We start from the raw sequence: 15427 nt of genomic DNA, 5'->3' as shown, positions 1-15427 counted from the left end.
TTGGCCTTTGGGAAGTCACAGATGCATCTGGCCTCAAAGCTCAGGCCGTTTCTAGCACCCCGTGCCACGTATGCCTACTTATACGAAGAAGGGGGGCTAGATCCAAGGTGACGACCTAGCATGTGCGCGTGTGTTAAAGGTCTGGAAGGCATTGCCTGGTTGGCAATAGAGACAAAGAAAGTCATGGGAGGAGGTAGTAGGAGAAAGGGAAGGGTGTGTGTTTATTAAGTTCCTGCTCTTTTTCCCTTCTGGCTGGTGCCAGCCTCACCCACGGCCTTACCTATGGGAAGCATGGCTGATATCATTGACACACTGGGTTTTCTCATTCTGATGTGTACTCATTCTTTGGGTGAAAAACGTTGATATTTGCTGTCATGTGATCTTATCCTATGTTTGGAGCCAGTTTTCACGGCCTTTACGATTGACAAAGCACTTACTAAAAGGGAATATATAAAATGCCTGAAGGGAGAACCCACAGAGAAAGTGGCTGCCACCAATGTATGTTTTTAGCCGTGGTAAACCAGGCATTGAGCTGGGTATTTTACATACATCAGGTCTAATTTTTACAACGCCTCTCTCCGTTGTATAGATGGGAAAACTGAGGCTTACATAGGTTAAGTAACTTGGTTAATCTGTTGTGAAGTCAGGATTCAAACTCGGGTCTTTGCGAATTCCAGATCAATGCTCTTTCCACTCCTGTGTAATGCATGTGAGGGTTCAAAGCCCAATGCCCCACCCCGCAACCCCCCCTTTGTCTTCTTCCCTCTACAGTGAGTTGGACAGCTAGCTCAGTGATGGGAATGGATATTGATGGAAAACAATCACTTGCTGTTCCCGGGACGATGGCTGTATCTCAACTCATTAAGGGCAGTGAACATGGACTTCCCTGGTGGTCCAGTGGTTGAGATTCTGCGCTTCCGCGGCAGGGGGCACGCGTTCGATCCCTGGTCCGAGGGGGTGGCATGGCGGGGGGGGGGGGGGGGGGGAACTAACATCTCGCATCGTGTGGCGTGGCAGGAAAAAAAAACCCCAAAAAACAAAACAGTGACTATGGAGTCCTCAGTGTGTGTCAGTCACTCTGCTAAGAGCGTCGCATCCATGGTCTCATTTAATCCTCACTGCAAGCCCGTGCGCTAAGCACTCTGTGTGCGGTGAGCTGGGACTAGCACAGCGCCTTCCCAGTGCACTGCCTTGCCTCACCAGGGTGGGATCGACTGCACCGGCTTCCAGGCTGGATGTAGTAAGAAGATTACACTGGGGACTCTGGTTACTTACTAGGTTCGCAGCGTTCTCTGCCAGACCACGAACAGCTGGTGTAGGCCCATTCCTTCCCCAGAAACGAGTGAGTGAGAAGTGCAGATACAGTTCATTGCCAGTCAACGGGACCCATAAGCTGGGTGGGACAGCAGTTTTTGCGGGGCCAGTCCCACCTTATTACTTCCATCCCTGCCATAGTAGTGAGAATATTAGCTCATCTTTGTTGAGCTGTTTTTAAGTGCTGGGCACCGTCCTAGTCATTGGACATGCGTTTGCTCATTGAATCTTCGCAGCTACTCTCTGGGGGTGGAACTCAGACAGAAAAGTCGGGGCCGTTTGCCCAGGGTCTCACAGGAAGCAAATGGAAGGGCTCTGATTCAGACCCAAGGATGTTTGTTTTTAGAGGCCAGATGCCTGAAAAGGTCTACAGCTGATAATCTCCACCAGACTGTAACTTCTTTGAGGACCATTGTGTTTTCATCCCCTTCACGACACTCATCCGTACCTAGTAGGGACTCTAATTCTTGTTACCCAGTGGGACCGCGGAAAGGTGGCTGCTTCAGGTGACTGGCAATGCCGTGGATCTTAATGTATGTGCTAAGTGCTTCGTAACCGACTTGGGTTGAGGCCAGGGTTATTTTCCTGTTCTAGATCTGACCTCCATATGCTCCCTTTGGCCAGCTGGCTTCAGTGATTAGGGTTGTTTCCCACTTAGCTTTCTCAGCCGAGTCTACTGCCTGAGCGTTGTGCTCACCTTTCACTCTTAACTAAGCCTTCCTGCTCAGACCTCTCCCCTGTGTGAATCAGGTTGGATTTCCACAAAGGGCATTTTCCAGGCGAAATTCCATACTTGCTGCTTTCTGAGCTGTGAAGATCTGACCTGGGCGGAGGAGGCATTATGTTTTCAGAGAAGGTCGGGGCTCGAAGCTGTTCCTTCATCTCAGGGCCCCCGCTCTCTCCCTTTGGTGCAGTTATCAGTTGGATGCACTTCATTAGAGAGACCCTGGGCTGGTTCTTTGGAGCTTCCTGCCGGCCAGCTGCTGCGGTGGGGTTGGCAGGTACCAGGTGTGGCCGGCAAACATACCTGCCACAGAGGCCAGTGCCCTTTGAAGTGCCGCAAGAATGTCACACTTCAAAGAAACCTCCCTGCAGCTGTCACCTGGCTATCTAGTGGAGGTCAGAGAGTTAATATGCAACCACAAAACCCAGTCTTTCCACCTCTGACCTACACCTGGGAAGCTGAAGCCCATTTTCCTCTGATGCAAAGGATCCGAAAGCATTGTGCCTAACTTATCTCAGCATTGTTCCTGATTTATCTCGGCAAGAGCTCGGTGCCCTGGATCTTTAGATAAAGATCCATTGTACACACCCATCCAGCAATAAAATAAGTAAATGAGCTGCATTTTTCTTTTCTGAATAGGAATTATTTAGTAATGAAGTATTTACAATTACTATTAGCAGGAGTTTAATTATGGGACTAATTTGTGGAAAAAATTAGTGAGGCCTTGTTCAAAGTGGCACCTTTCATCTGAGGATCACAATGCATTGTATGCAAGTTAATGAACTCTCCTGTGGTCAGTATACATTCAATTACTGTTTCAAAATTTCCTTGGGCATCCAGCGCTCTGGGGCTTGGTGGGAAGCCAAAGTTTATAAATTTCAGCAAGATGGATGTAGATTAGATCTAAAAATGGACTTCCTGGTTGTGACGTTATTAAATGATGGTCTGAATTACTGTGTCAGTTTTTAAAGACTTGCACGATGGGGTCTTCCTGCCACTCTGAGGGAGCACTTTTCACCACCAAACCAGACCAGCATCCTCCTGAGTAGAACAAGCTTGAGTCTTGGACTTAAACACAAATAGTAAAGTATTAAAGGAAAGAAAAAGAGAGCTGGAGTGTGTGACCTAGGAAAACCCAAATTCTGGGCAACTCTTCTTTAAGACTCTGGACTCTGGGAAACCAGCACAGCAGGAGGGTGTTGATGCCTCAATAACAACATAAGGAACACATTTTTCACGTGGTGGACTTTGATGCTGTTTCTGTTCACAAGTTGAGACTTCAGCTCCCTTTTCCCCCGCTCTCAGCCACACATTCCAATAAAGGTTATAGGCTCCATGTCGTTAAAAAACAGGAGAGACAGGGGCTTCCCTGGTGGCGCAGTGGTTGAGAGTCTGCCTGCCGATGCAGGGGACACGGGTTCGTGCCCCAGTCCGGGAAGATCCCACATGCTGCGGAGCGGCTGGGCCCGTGCGCCATCGCCGTTGAGACTGCGCGTCTGGAGCCTGTGCTCCGCAACGGGGGAGGCCACAAGAGTGAGAGGCCCGTGAACCACCCCCCCCCAAAAAAAATAGGAGAGACAGATACGTGCACACATGTGTTTGGGGTGGAGTTTCATTTCAGATTTCTAGTCCTGACCCATCAACCAGCCAGCCCCGTTGTCCTAATATTCCTTCCGCAGTTGGTTTATATGGGCTTCAGATTTCTTCCACCTACTCCTCCTTGGGCATGGAGAAACAAGATTTTGCAACACAGTAGGTTCTTTGTAAACTGTCCTCGATGACTGAGATGATGGAAACTTACCTTTTATTCTCTTTTCCCCGATATTCTTCCCCTCCCAATGTTTTATAGTTTATTAGAACCACCAAAATTTCTGAAGCTTTGGTGCTAAACTTTGCAATTAGTTTTCTTCCACCCTTAAGAGTCAGGGTCCCTGGACTCATATCCAGCTGCAGCGGAGTGAGAGGAAAGCCAGAGGAGTTAAGACAAGGGTTTCTAGAATTGGGCTGCTTAGTTCAAAATCTGGTTCTGCCACATACTAGCCATGGGATTTTGCGCAGGTTTCTTAATCTCTTTGCCGCAGTTTTCTCATCTGTCACGTGGGGACAGTAATAATCCCTACCTTATCAAAAAGTGTGAGGGTTTACATGTAAAACACTTGATAAGCGCAAAAGAATGTTCTGACGATAATTATTGTTACTGCTAATTAATTGGACTCCAGAAAAATAAGGATGAGTCTTCTAGGGGAAGAGTTTGGCTTACATCTCTTCCTAGGTCCAGAACATCTTCAGTTATTATAGTGTTTCTCCAGTTGTGGGTTGGATCTTATTAATGGTTTATGAAATCAGTTTAACTGGGTCTCAACTAGGCTAAGAGAAAAGAAAATGGCAGTATATATGGCAGGTATTAAGGGCAGTACTCTTCTATAAAACTTTTGTTTCTATTAGTGGTGTATACGTATATGTTATATATTGTGTATGTTTGCTTACATACTTAGATGTGTCTATTGACATATATACTCAGAGAAGTTATTCTGAATCACAAAGTAAAATATATGAATTCAACTGCAGTCAAAAAAAAAAACAAACATGAGACTAAAAATACAAATTGAAAAGAATTGCTTGTTGCAACCCTGTGACTCCTCTACAGCATGGATTATATACTGAGCTCTTTCAAAATATATGGTTTTAGAATATGATTAGGAAAGTCATAAATGCAGCCAACAAGGGAAGAAAGAAATCGTTTAAATGACTTACGGGGCAAAGAGGACAAAAATGATTAGGCATCTATAAAATGTAAATCATGAAAGCTCATTCTTTGCAAAGTAGATACATGCAAAGGGTTAATATCCTTACTCTGTAAAGGACACTCACAAGGCATGTGAATAGTTAATTCATAAAACAAGTGAATAGCAAACACGCATATAAAAATATCTTCAGGCTCATTTATTGCTAATGAGGAAAACAGTGAAATTATTTTTTTCACATATCAAATTAACAGTTTTGTTTCATGGTAATACCCAGTGTAGAGAAAGTTATAGGCAATTAAATACCTCCACACAAGACTAGTGAGAATAAAGATTGGTGCAACTTCTCTGAGGGAGCTGTCTCATAATTTGGTTGCAAAAGTCATAAAAATATTTATACCTTTTGAATTGATAATTCTACCTGAAAGAATTTACCGTAGGCTATAATAAAGCAAGTGAATGAACATTTAGCAGTCAGCTTATTCATTACAGGAATATTAAGGTTAAAAAAATGGAAGATAAAAATTATTTTTCAAAAAAAGACATTTGATAAAATAAACTTTCGTTTACTGATACCATGGAATAAGAGATAGTCAATGATGCTGTGGCTGGCTCCTGGAATAATTCCCCTAGGAATTTCCTGTGTGAGCCTGGTGCCCACAAGCAAATCCCACCTTGAGAGGAGGCTTTCTTTGTTTGGGCACCAGACTTCTCTTAAATTATTTAGTGATTTAGACCTTAAGCGTGCAACTTTGCCAAAGTACAACAGATTGAACTTAGGCGTAAGTGCTAAGCTGAATAATAAGGATGTGACTGGCTTTTAGTAACATATAATGTGGAAGAAATTACAGGGTACTTATACCTGGGCCAAGTAGCCCACGCCTGCCCTGCTGTTCTCCCTAAGAGCCCTGACCACACCCAGGTAAGCTTTGGCCTCCCTCTCAGGTAAAACCTGAGGCAAAGGTCAAGCATTCCAGACTGTGTGTTGTTGTCAAACCCGCTGTCCTTCCACTGCCTGGGCCACATGGACCCAGTGCTATGAACCAGGGCCTGCAGGTACTTGCAGCCATCAGGATGCTGCCCACCCGCTTCCCTGCAGTCAACTGGGAACTGTGGGAGTGGTAGCGGTTGCTCTCTCCTGGTCAGAAACCCAGGGGTGGGGATGGCTTGGGGCTCCATTTACTCTTTCCTTTTCTCTTCCTCATATCTATTGAGTCTAGCTCACTGGGTAGGATTTCAAAAAAAATGCTTTTACTCCTGCTTTTGAAATGAGGAAATTAGCATTTAATCAGACTGTAACATATGGAAATATGGCTAACAATGTGACAAGTGAAAAAAGCAGCCATGATACAATATTATGTACATTTTAGTAGTATTTTGGGGAAAATAGTATGTATGTACTTATGGATTCATGTACATTGAAAATAGATTGAAAAGAAGAATATATATCCCACAAAGTTAGCAGTATTTTTTTTTTCTGTTTGGGAGAATTCAAATGATTTCTCCTTTCAGTTTATCTCCAGTTTATAATTTTCCTTGAATGTGCATATATTACTTTAATAAGGAAGACAAAGAACCTTTCTGTCATTGCTCTTGTCGTGTTCACTGCTGCCCAGGTCCTAGAATGATGTCTAGTGTATAGTAGCCTTTCAATAAACATCTGTTGGATGAGTGAATGAATGCTGAAGGTCATCGCTTCCATTGGGAAGAGATAGCAGTAAAGAAGGCTTTTAATTCACTGTTCCCATCAGATTCTTCCAATATCTTCGGCTTGTTAGGTCACAGGTTAGAGTTTTGTTAGCACAGGTTAAAAAACATAATTCAAGTCTTTTTCAAAATCACCTATGGCTTTGGACTCCCTGTTGTGTGCTCTCTTCCCTCCAGTACAGGTGGTTTCTGTCTCCTCACCCAAGAGGGCTCACTACACCCCAGCTAACCCAGTCAGCCTTCCCCTGGGGGTTAAGGGCCATGCATGTGACCAAGAACTTGGTCCTTGTTCAACCCAAGTCTGGCCAAAAGAGAGAGAAAAAACAATTTATCCTTGGACCATAGCTATCTACATATTCAGTGCCCTTAGACACTGGGGTGGTGCGCGGTGGAGGGGAGGTGGGACTCACCATTCGTCCTCCAAGAATGCTGAATAGCCCTTCATACATTCAGTTCACTCTGGGGTGAATTTCTGTCCTTACTAATGAGCCTCCCACTTGACTGTGGGAGTCAAGTGCAAAGGAAGAACTAAATCTGGTTTTATTCAAGTTACATGGTTAATTCTGGTACTGTCATTGGTTTCCAAATTTTAAGCATGGCCTGTGTTTGTCAATGGAATTAAAAGTGAGGGTAGGGGTTGATGACATAGTGGCTGTAAGATTCTCGTTCCCTGTCCTTCTTCTTGGGGTTGTCCTGAAGAATGAATTCACTGAAGTACCAGGTGCAAGGTTAGGAATGTGGTTAGTGATGAGCAAATGGAAGTCCCCTGTCCTCTGTCCCTTCACAGCCCCCCATGCTGGGGGCTTTCCTTTGGAGGCTGGGTAGCTCATTATTTCCAGCTGGTGTGGGAATTGAGCACTGGAGATTGGTTGATCAAAACCTGGATTGTTGTGACCCAAAGGAGCACAGCTCTGTACCTCATTAACTATCTTTGTGGCATTTTGTCTTTCTGCCTCCTTCAGGCTACCCTCTGTTCACGCCCCTCTCTGAGACTGCTGCTGCTGAATCTAAAGTTTTCACAGTACCATGCGGTTTGTGGGAACTGAATAAATTTCTTCAAGATCTAACATAAAAATAAGTCCTGGCCCCAAGCCCAAAAGAAGTCACTGGGAACCCAATCAGAACTGGGCAGCAAGCCCAGACTCAGGCTAATGAGACGTTTACATTCTAGGCCTTTCCTTTCAGTTTGGTCCTCGTGTGTGAGGAAACCCAGAGCGTACTGCAGGCAGAGGTCAGTGCTTCCAGCTCGTGCCATGGCTTCCTGAGGTCGAGCAGGAACAGCAGTAAAACACCCCAAAGCCCAACACATTCAATAAATGACAAATCCTCAGCCCCAAGCAATTACTTCTGTACCTGTTTTTTTCTTTTTTTTAATTACGTGGGTTTTTGTTTTTTTTTTTTAATTTTTATTTTATACTGGACTGTAGTTGATTTACAATGTTGTATTTCAGGTGTACGGCAAAGTGGTTCAGTTGTACATATACATATATTTATTCTTTTTCAAATTCTTTTCCCATTTAAGTTATTACAGAATATTGAACAGAGTTCCCTGTGCTATACAGTAGGTCCTTGTTGGTTATCTCTTTTATACATAGTAGTGTGTACATGTCAATCCCAGACTCCCAATTTATCCTCCCCACCCCCACCACCTTTCCCCTTTGGTCACCATAAGTTTGTGAGTCTGTTTCCGTTTTGTGAATAAGTTCAATTGTATCTTTTTTTTTTTTTTTAGATTCTGCCTATGCTTGATATCATCATGTGTTTTTCATTTAAATCGTCTTCTGAGTCTTTGCATCTTTTACCTATGTTCAATCTGTTTACTACTAAAGTCTAATGTTTTACTCTGAGAGGAGGTGGAAATAGGCAAAGGAAATGTAATCTCATTTCTTTCAGTATTTGTGGGAATACTTGGTCCTTGGTTCAATATCTGTTGGAGTTTTAGGAGAGCATTTTAATCTATCAAGTTCAGGAAAGTTTAAAAGGGACCCCCAAAAGAATTTGGAGTTGGAAAATAAGATAGGAGGACATTAAAGGCATGGTGATCATTTTGTTTGGAGAATAGTATTGGCTTTCTAATCAAAGGAGAATGGCTAGTAACAGAGGTAGTTAGCTGACCATTAATGCATAGGAAGGACAAGAGGGTAAGGACTCGTGTTCACTTAGAAGCACTTTTCTCTTAGGTGAAAGTTGTTGGATGTTGGTGTGGCAGAATGTGGTATTTCTTCTAAAATAGGAAAGCAGTTTGTGTAATTTGTGCCAGTGTGCAGAGGGGAGAACCAGATGGCTTTGCCAGGAAACTTTCAGGTCTTTACTAGAATAGGGAGAGGAAAAAAGGGAGGCAAACACAGTGACTCACGAGATGGAGAATCATTGTTTCAAACCAGGGCTGAAGAAGCTAAGTTAAATTTCATTTCCAGAAATTTTGTGTTTCCAGATTTGGGAATTACTTTTCAGTAATGGCTCTTAATGATCTAGTATTAGAATCTCATTTTTATTTTTTCAAGCACAACTTCAGAGGTGACAAGAAAAATAATCGCCGACTTGGAAATGAGGGAAAAATAGGACAGCATGTCCCATCAATGTTACACTGGGGAAATGTTTAAAAGGCCACCAAGGATTATATAATTAACCAAGGAAAAGTACCTTTTGTTTAACACACAGTTTACTACCAACAAGGCCTAGACTCCATGGGGTTATATGTTGATTTGTAGATTTATGTCTGGTAGAAAGATATCTCCAAAGATTATCCAGTAGGACATTAACCAGTTTTGTATTTAACGTAGCAATTTTGTTCAGACATTCTCTTTTACAAATTTCTACAAATACACAGGTTCTCAAAAGCCCTGGGAAACAGCTCTAACATTCCACTGGCTCCCCCATCAATGAGTTGAATATGAGTTAACACGTGTTCATTCTATGTTTGTATGAATCATGTTTTAACTATTTAAAAGTTGCTCTTTGACAGTGGAATTTGATCTCTTGTTGTTTACTGAGTAAGGTTTCTCACAGTAACTTCTCTCCTGCTCTTTGATTAATGCTGAATGGAGTCATGATTTTACCAACATTTATTTTGGTGGAGGCGTCATGTGTAATCCCACCTGTATTCTTCAAAAGCATTTGTAAACCACCAACGAAACTCTTTCCTTATGTCAATCAATGTGCAAAGGCTGTCCTCGTTCTTAAAGGAAGTTAGAACGAATGAGACTTCATCACAGCAATCTAAGAATTTTATCTAAATGGAAGAAAAATCAGTGTTTAATGTAGTTCAATACTGATTGTCAATAAGCAAATCTTGTACATATACAATTTTTGCTGGCTTTTGTGTTAAAAGTTTTATATACCCGTATAAACAGTTTGCGGAAGACTGAATTGGTTTGAGAGGAAAATCAGCTCTTTAAAAAAGAAAATAACCTAAACCACAAACAGTTGAATGCAGCCAGAATTGGTTGTTCATTGCCTGAATGAATTTGACCTCTCATCCTTGAATAATGAGCCACTTGAATTTAACTACTTTTTGGTGTGATATACAGTTGCATCTTTGAAATTTAGGGGATGCGGAATGATCTCAAATAATTTTAATTGCTTATAAAGAAAAACAGGCATGAGAAACTGTGCCACTTTAAATGCAGCAGAGACACAGATCTGGGACTGTAGCAACTCTGTCTGTCTCTTCCGTTCAGACAGGTAAGATCTCTTTATAGAAGTAAGTACCTGATACCCAGAAAGGAAATACATTTGTGCTTGTTATATGAACCTGTCTGGAAGCTAGAAATAAAACTCATGACAAATGAGCTTCGAAAGTTTATCTTAATGTTTCAATATTTTAAATCAGAACAATTTTTATAAACATAGAAATATATATTTCTTTAGAATACTCATTCTGCAGTTAAGTCCTTCAGTTCTTGCTTAGAGGTTCGCATAAATGGACTGCCAGGAAGTTTTTTCTTATTGAGGGCAGTGGGTAATGATAGAAAGTAACAAGTGGGTTGAGTTTGGCTTAGAAAGTGGTATTCACCACTTTTGCTCCCCAATCTATTTTGTGTGTGGCGTGGCCTTTATTTAAAGTTGGGGTAAGAAAAAAAAAGTTGGGGTAAGCATTATGCCCCTCATTGTACTAGCTCCTTTAGCAACTTGTTTCCAATGGAGTATCAACCAGTATTTGAAAGAAGAGAGAATGTACATGTTAAAAATCTAAGAGCAAGAGGGAAATTCTATACGTACTCCTATGAATGACAAATTAGAGTTGGTTAAAAAAGTAAAAAGGTAGAATGGAGATACATAATTTTTTTAACATGATTTCACTAACCAATATGGCAGTTATCGGTATTTTTAAGGCTGACATCCCTGGTATTGCGAGTTTTCAGGCATCTAATTGGTAACAATTTCAAACGGACAAACAGATTTACAAAACTGTTTTAAACTGTTGTCAAAAGCTCCCTAAAGATAAAGGTGTTTATTATTTGTTTCCTTTTTGACTAGTAAGGAACTGTAAATAAGTATAATGAAAAACCTTTGATCTTAATGAAATATCTTCAATTAATACAAAAATTGGGGTTTGAAATGGTTGAAACCAGTTTCTAGAATCATTCCTACCACCACCCGCCCCTGGGGTTTTGGTGTTCTCTTGGTCTTCACAATAGGGGCTACATAAAACCCATTGATAATGGTTTCTCTACCCGCCTTTAGGGCTGCCTATGGCTACAAGAAAGTTCTACTAGTCCTGCAGGGGTTATCTAATGTTAGCCGAGAGGCTTGGTTATCTTAAACAAGCAATGTTTACATAGTTTTTTACTGAGGCTTCTCATCCAGCTTTGATCTATTTGGGAAAAAATAGAAATGATGATCTGAGAACTATTGACTCCTAGGACTCAAGAAAGTTGGTCAGGTTTTGTTTTTGTTTTTGACAACTACTATTCGGAAAAAAAAAAATTAACAGCAATATATATTCCTAGCTGAATATACAGAAAATAATAAAGACCCATAAGGGCTCAAAGTTAATCCACAAAGCTAGATTCTACCATCAGCCAAAGATGCCCCTGTTTCTCTTTTGTTCAGCAACTTTGAGGAGGAGGTTTCTGTTACTTGCAGCCAAAACCGAACTGATAAGTATTCTTAAAACCTTTCCCCCAGATTCATTTTTCTAATTAGTAAAATGACACTAAATTCTAAATAGAAAAATAATGATATGGATAAATTATAGTTCTCATCCCTTTAGATGTTTCGGTATTTTGTTCATGTCGAATCATATGGCCTGTAACTGGTATCTTTTAAAAAAATCAGCTGGCTCCATTTTCCTGTGGGTAGGCAGATAAATCTTCAACTTAGAACACTTTTTACTAAAGGAAAAAAATTTTTTTTTACATTTTCTTGAAGTCATTCTTTGTGTAGTACACAAATTATTTAAAGATGACTTTCCCACAGTAGAACTAGCCAGCTTAATTCCTCAGGTAAAGACTTAGGAATGGCTTAAGATTGTTTTGAATTTTCCTCAGAAAAGGCACCTTTAGCAAGCTCAGTGTCAGAAACTTGATGAATGTAGTCACGGTCATCCTGAAGTAACGGTCCCAAATGACCAGAAATTGCTCTTTTCTATGAAAGAATATAGGGGCTCCCAACAGAAGTAACATAGCTCAAGGCATCTGGGGAGGAGTCTGGACGTTTCAGAAGTTTTCAGCCTTAGGATTTAACAGGTGGAACAGTGGATAGTTTGTGTTGCTTGGTATACCTGGTAGAAAGGTTTGCAGCTCAGCTCTGGCCCACACAGAACTGGCCAGAGGTAGAAAGAGCTGTGAGGCAAAGTTTGTTTCCATCTTCGCCCTGATTGACTGGCATTGCAGATAAACTCATGGACCCTGGAGTCAGACTGTCTGAGTTCAAATCCTGACTCTACACTTGCTAGCTGTACGACCTTGGACACCATGCTTAAACGTTTTGTGCCTCAGTTAACCTACCTGCAAACTAGAGATATCAGTAGAATTTACTATTGTGTGAATTAATCGACTTCATATGCATAAAGAACTTAGAAAAAGTGGCTGGTGCTAAGTGTGCGTGTAATAAATGTTAGCTGTTATTATTTTCATAATTGTTCCTAAGTATGTACTTTTACATTCATTTTGTGTGTGTAACAATCACCTATCTAGCCCTAACAGTACATTCAGAAACATTAAATAAGCCAGGAAGAATTTTAAGGATGGAGAAACCTTCCCAATACTCTGAAATCTAATTACTCAAGTGCTGTCGACTTCAGGCTCACAAATTACCTGAGAAGCGAAGTGAGGGAAAATTGCTGTTTAGAGAGCAAAGGCTAGGGTTTTTCTCATAAAGCACAAGGAGGATTAATTGATGAAACACTAGAAGAGGAAAACACCTAGTTCTTAATTGACATGGGTTTTGTTTCTTTTATGGGGTGGATCTAAGGCATTCTAAGTTCTCTGTATACCCAGGCAAAGCTTCCTCTTTCTCCTGCATATTCCCTTCCCTGAAATCCTTTCTTTATTCCTACTCATCCTTTAGGTTTCAGCTTGGATATTATGTCCCCTGAGAAGACCCCCTTCCGTCTTGAGCTCCGGTAGGAACCTGTTCTCCCACCCTGCAATTACAGCACTTAGCATATGCTGCATTGGAACCAATAGTTAACTTGTCAGCCTCTCCCATTGGACCACAGATCCCTGAGAACAGAAAAATGATCTATTTTGCTTATTATTGTAACCTTGGCACCCAGCACAGCACTTTAGCACACGGTGCATGCTCCATAGAATTTTGTTGTATTATGTAGGACATCCCAAGACCTCTAAACTTTGGTGCTGGTGGCTCTTATTAACTTTGCATGTTAGTAAATGTGGACGCTGGCGGAACTGGGTGAATCTAAGGCTTTTCTGGACACATTTTCATGTGCAGGGTATATAGGAAGGATGGATTAGGGTTCTGGAATTCCCGAGGCAATGGGAATGTGCTTCAGTTTCTACTTACTTTGCTTCCTTCCTCCTCCCTGCTTCAATCTTCAAATTGAATCTTTAATCCTAAAAAAAAAAGAAAAAAAGTCATCCCTGATAAATGTACTGCAGGGATGGGACAAGATCTACAGCAGGCATTAAGATGGGAAAGAGGCCAGTCACTTTCCTGTTTACTTTTTGTGCCATCACAGAATACAGCCATATTTGTTTTTCAGTTGAAAGGTCAAGGCGGAGCCTTTATCGGTGAATGAACGGCTTGCTGTTTCCTTTTCCTTTTTTCTGGCATTAGGCTACTCTGAGACTTCCTCCAAAGGTTTATGAGCATCTTTGCTCTAGTGGATAACGTGGGGTTAAACTTCCTTTTGGAGGAGATAAACCTTTCCTGAGTCAGTCAAAGGCTTCTTGTTATTCAGATTCCTTTGTAAGTGTGGCAGGTTAACCGGCTGTGGCCTCTTCTATCATCTCATCTGCCTGTTTATCTTACTTGTTCATTTCTCTCTGCCAATGATAGGAACTGGTCAGGCTGTGTGTACAGTATATGCAAAATGATGTTGTTGTTTTGTCCAAGGAGGAGCCCTTTATCTTTTTGCTACTTGAATGAGAAGAAAAGGTCTATTAAGATTGTGTGGGTCAGTGACTTGACAGATATCAATGCAAGCCTGAATAAGAAAAAGAATTTCTCTCTCCTAAGCCATGGCATATCAGTTGTACAGAAATACCACTTTGGGAAACAGTCTTCAGGAGAGCCTCGATGAGCTTATACAGTCTCAACAGATTACCCCCCAACTTGCCCTTCAAGTTCTACTTCAGTTTGATAAGGCTATAAATACAGCATGGGCACAGAGGGTCAGGAACAGAGTCAATTTCAGGGGCTCTCTAAATACGTACAGATTCTGTGATAATGTGTGGACTTTTGTATTGAATGATGTTGAATTCGGAGAGGTGACAGAACTTATTAAAGTGGATAAAGTGAAAATTGTAGCCTGTGATGGTAAAAATACTGGCCCCAATACTACAGAATGAATAGGAAAAAAATGGCTTTTTAATGCTATCCTGTTATTGTTCATCGCTTTTTGAAGAGAAGCATAGAAGAGACTTTTTAAAAATTTATTCTGGCATTGCAGAAGTGACTGCACCGTGCTGTACTATCAGAGAGTTCCAGCAGAAAGAAGCTTGTAACTCTGTACCTTCTTACATTACCTTTATTATACAGCATGAAGAAACAGAACTTTTTTTTTTTTGCCGCACGCGGGCCTCCCACTGTTGTGGCCTCTCCCGTTGCGGAGCACAGGCTCCGGACGCGCAGGCTCAGCGGCCACGGCTCACGGGCCCAGCCGCTCTGCGGCATGTGGGATCTTTCCGGACCCGGGCACGAACCCGTGTCCCCTGCATGGGCAGGCGGACTCTCAACCACTGCGCCACCAGGGAAGCCCCAGAACTTCGTTTTACGACAAATCAAACATTGTGGCCTTCCTAAGACCATTCTTTAATAAATTCATTTTAAAACTCAAAAAAAAAAAAAGGTTTGTGCTAGGTAATGATTATATGCCTCTATCTCTTTTAATTCCTGCTTTAAAAAGGAAGTGACTCATACGGTAGATAAACTGGACTTGAAAGAATGTCTAGCTTATGCAAAGCTCTTATTTACTAGTCTCTTTCATTCACAGGGAAATAGGGACTCGAGGACTTTGGGAGTTCCTCCCTTTTCTGTTTTCTGATAGGCAGTGACCTAAATGATCTCTGGAAGTTTGTTGTTGTTGTCAGTTTTCCCATTTTTTTCCTGCCCTTAACGTGTCCCTGACGCAGCCTTTCCTTTCTCTGTTGAAAATATGAATTACATGAATGTGAGAGCAGAGACCAGAGAGATACTATAAAAATTTCTTCTATCTTACATTCCTAACTCCTCAAAGCCTCAGATCCTTCATCACTAATAGCTCAAGTCTGTCTACATGGGGCTTCATCTACTCCCTTCCTGACTTCCAGGG

At 41.6% G+C, this 15427-nt stretch overlaps 1 pseudogene across 1 annotated transcript; it reads left to right on the top strand.

The window, feature by feature from the left end:
* Positions 1-1169: 1169 nt before the first annotated feature.
* LOC114886091 lies at positions 1170-14679 on the top strand (annotated as a pseudogene). Its single transcript, XR_003791239.1, has 3 exons — positions 1170-1181; positions 3961-3965; positions 14088-14679. The product of XR_003791239.1 is annotated as a transcription initiation factor IIA subunit 2 pseudogene (transcript).
* The last annotated feature ends 748 nt before the right edge of the window (positions 14680-15427 follow it).

Source organism: Monodon monoceros, unplaced genomic scaffold (genome assembly GCF_005190385.1).
Source record: "Monodon monoceros isolate NGI ecotype Baffin Bay Population unplaced genomic scaffold, NGI_Narwhal_1 Super_Scaffold_6, whole genome shotgun sequence".
In the NCBI taxonomy this organism is placed as follows: domain Eukaryota; kingdom Metazoa; phylum Chordata; class Mammalia; order Artiodactyla; family Monodontidae; genus Monodon; species Monodon monoceros.
Note: the sequence above shows the minus strand (reverse complement) of the source record. Positions and strands in the feature narration are given on the sequence as shown.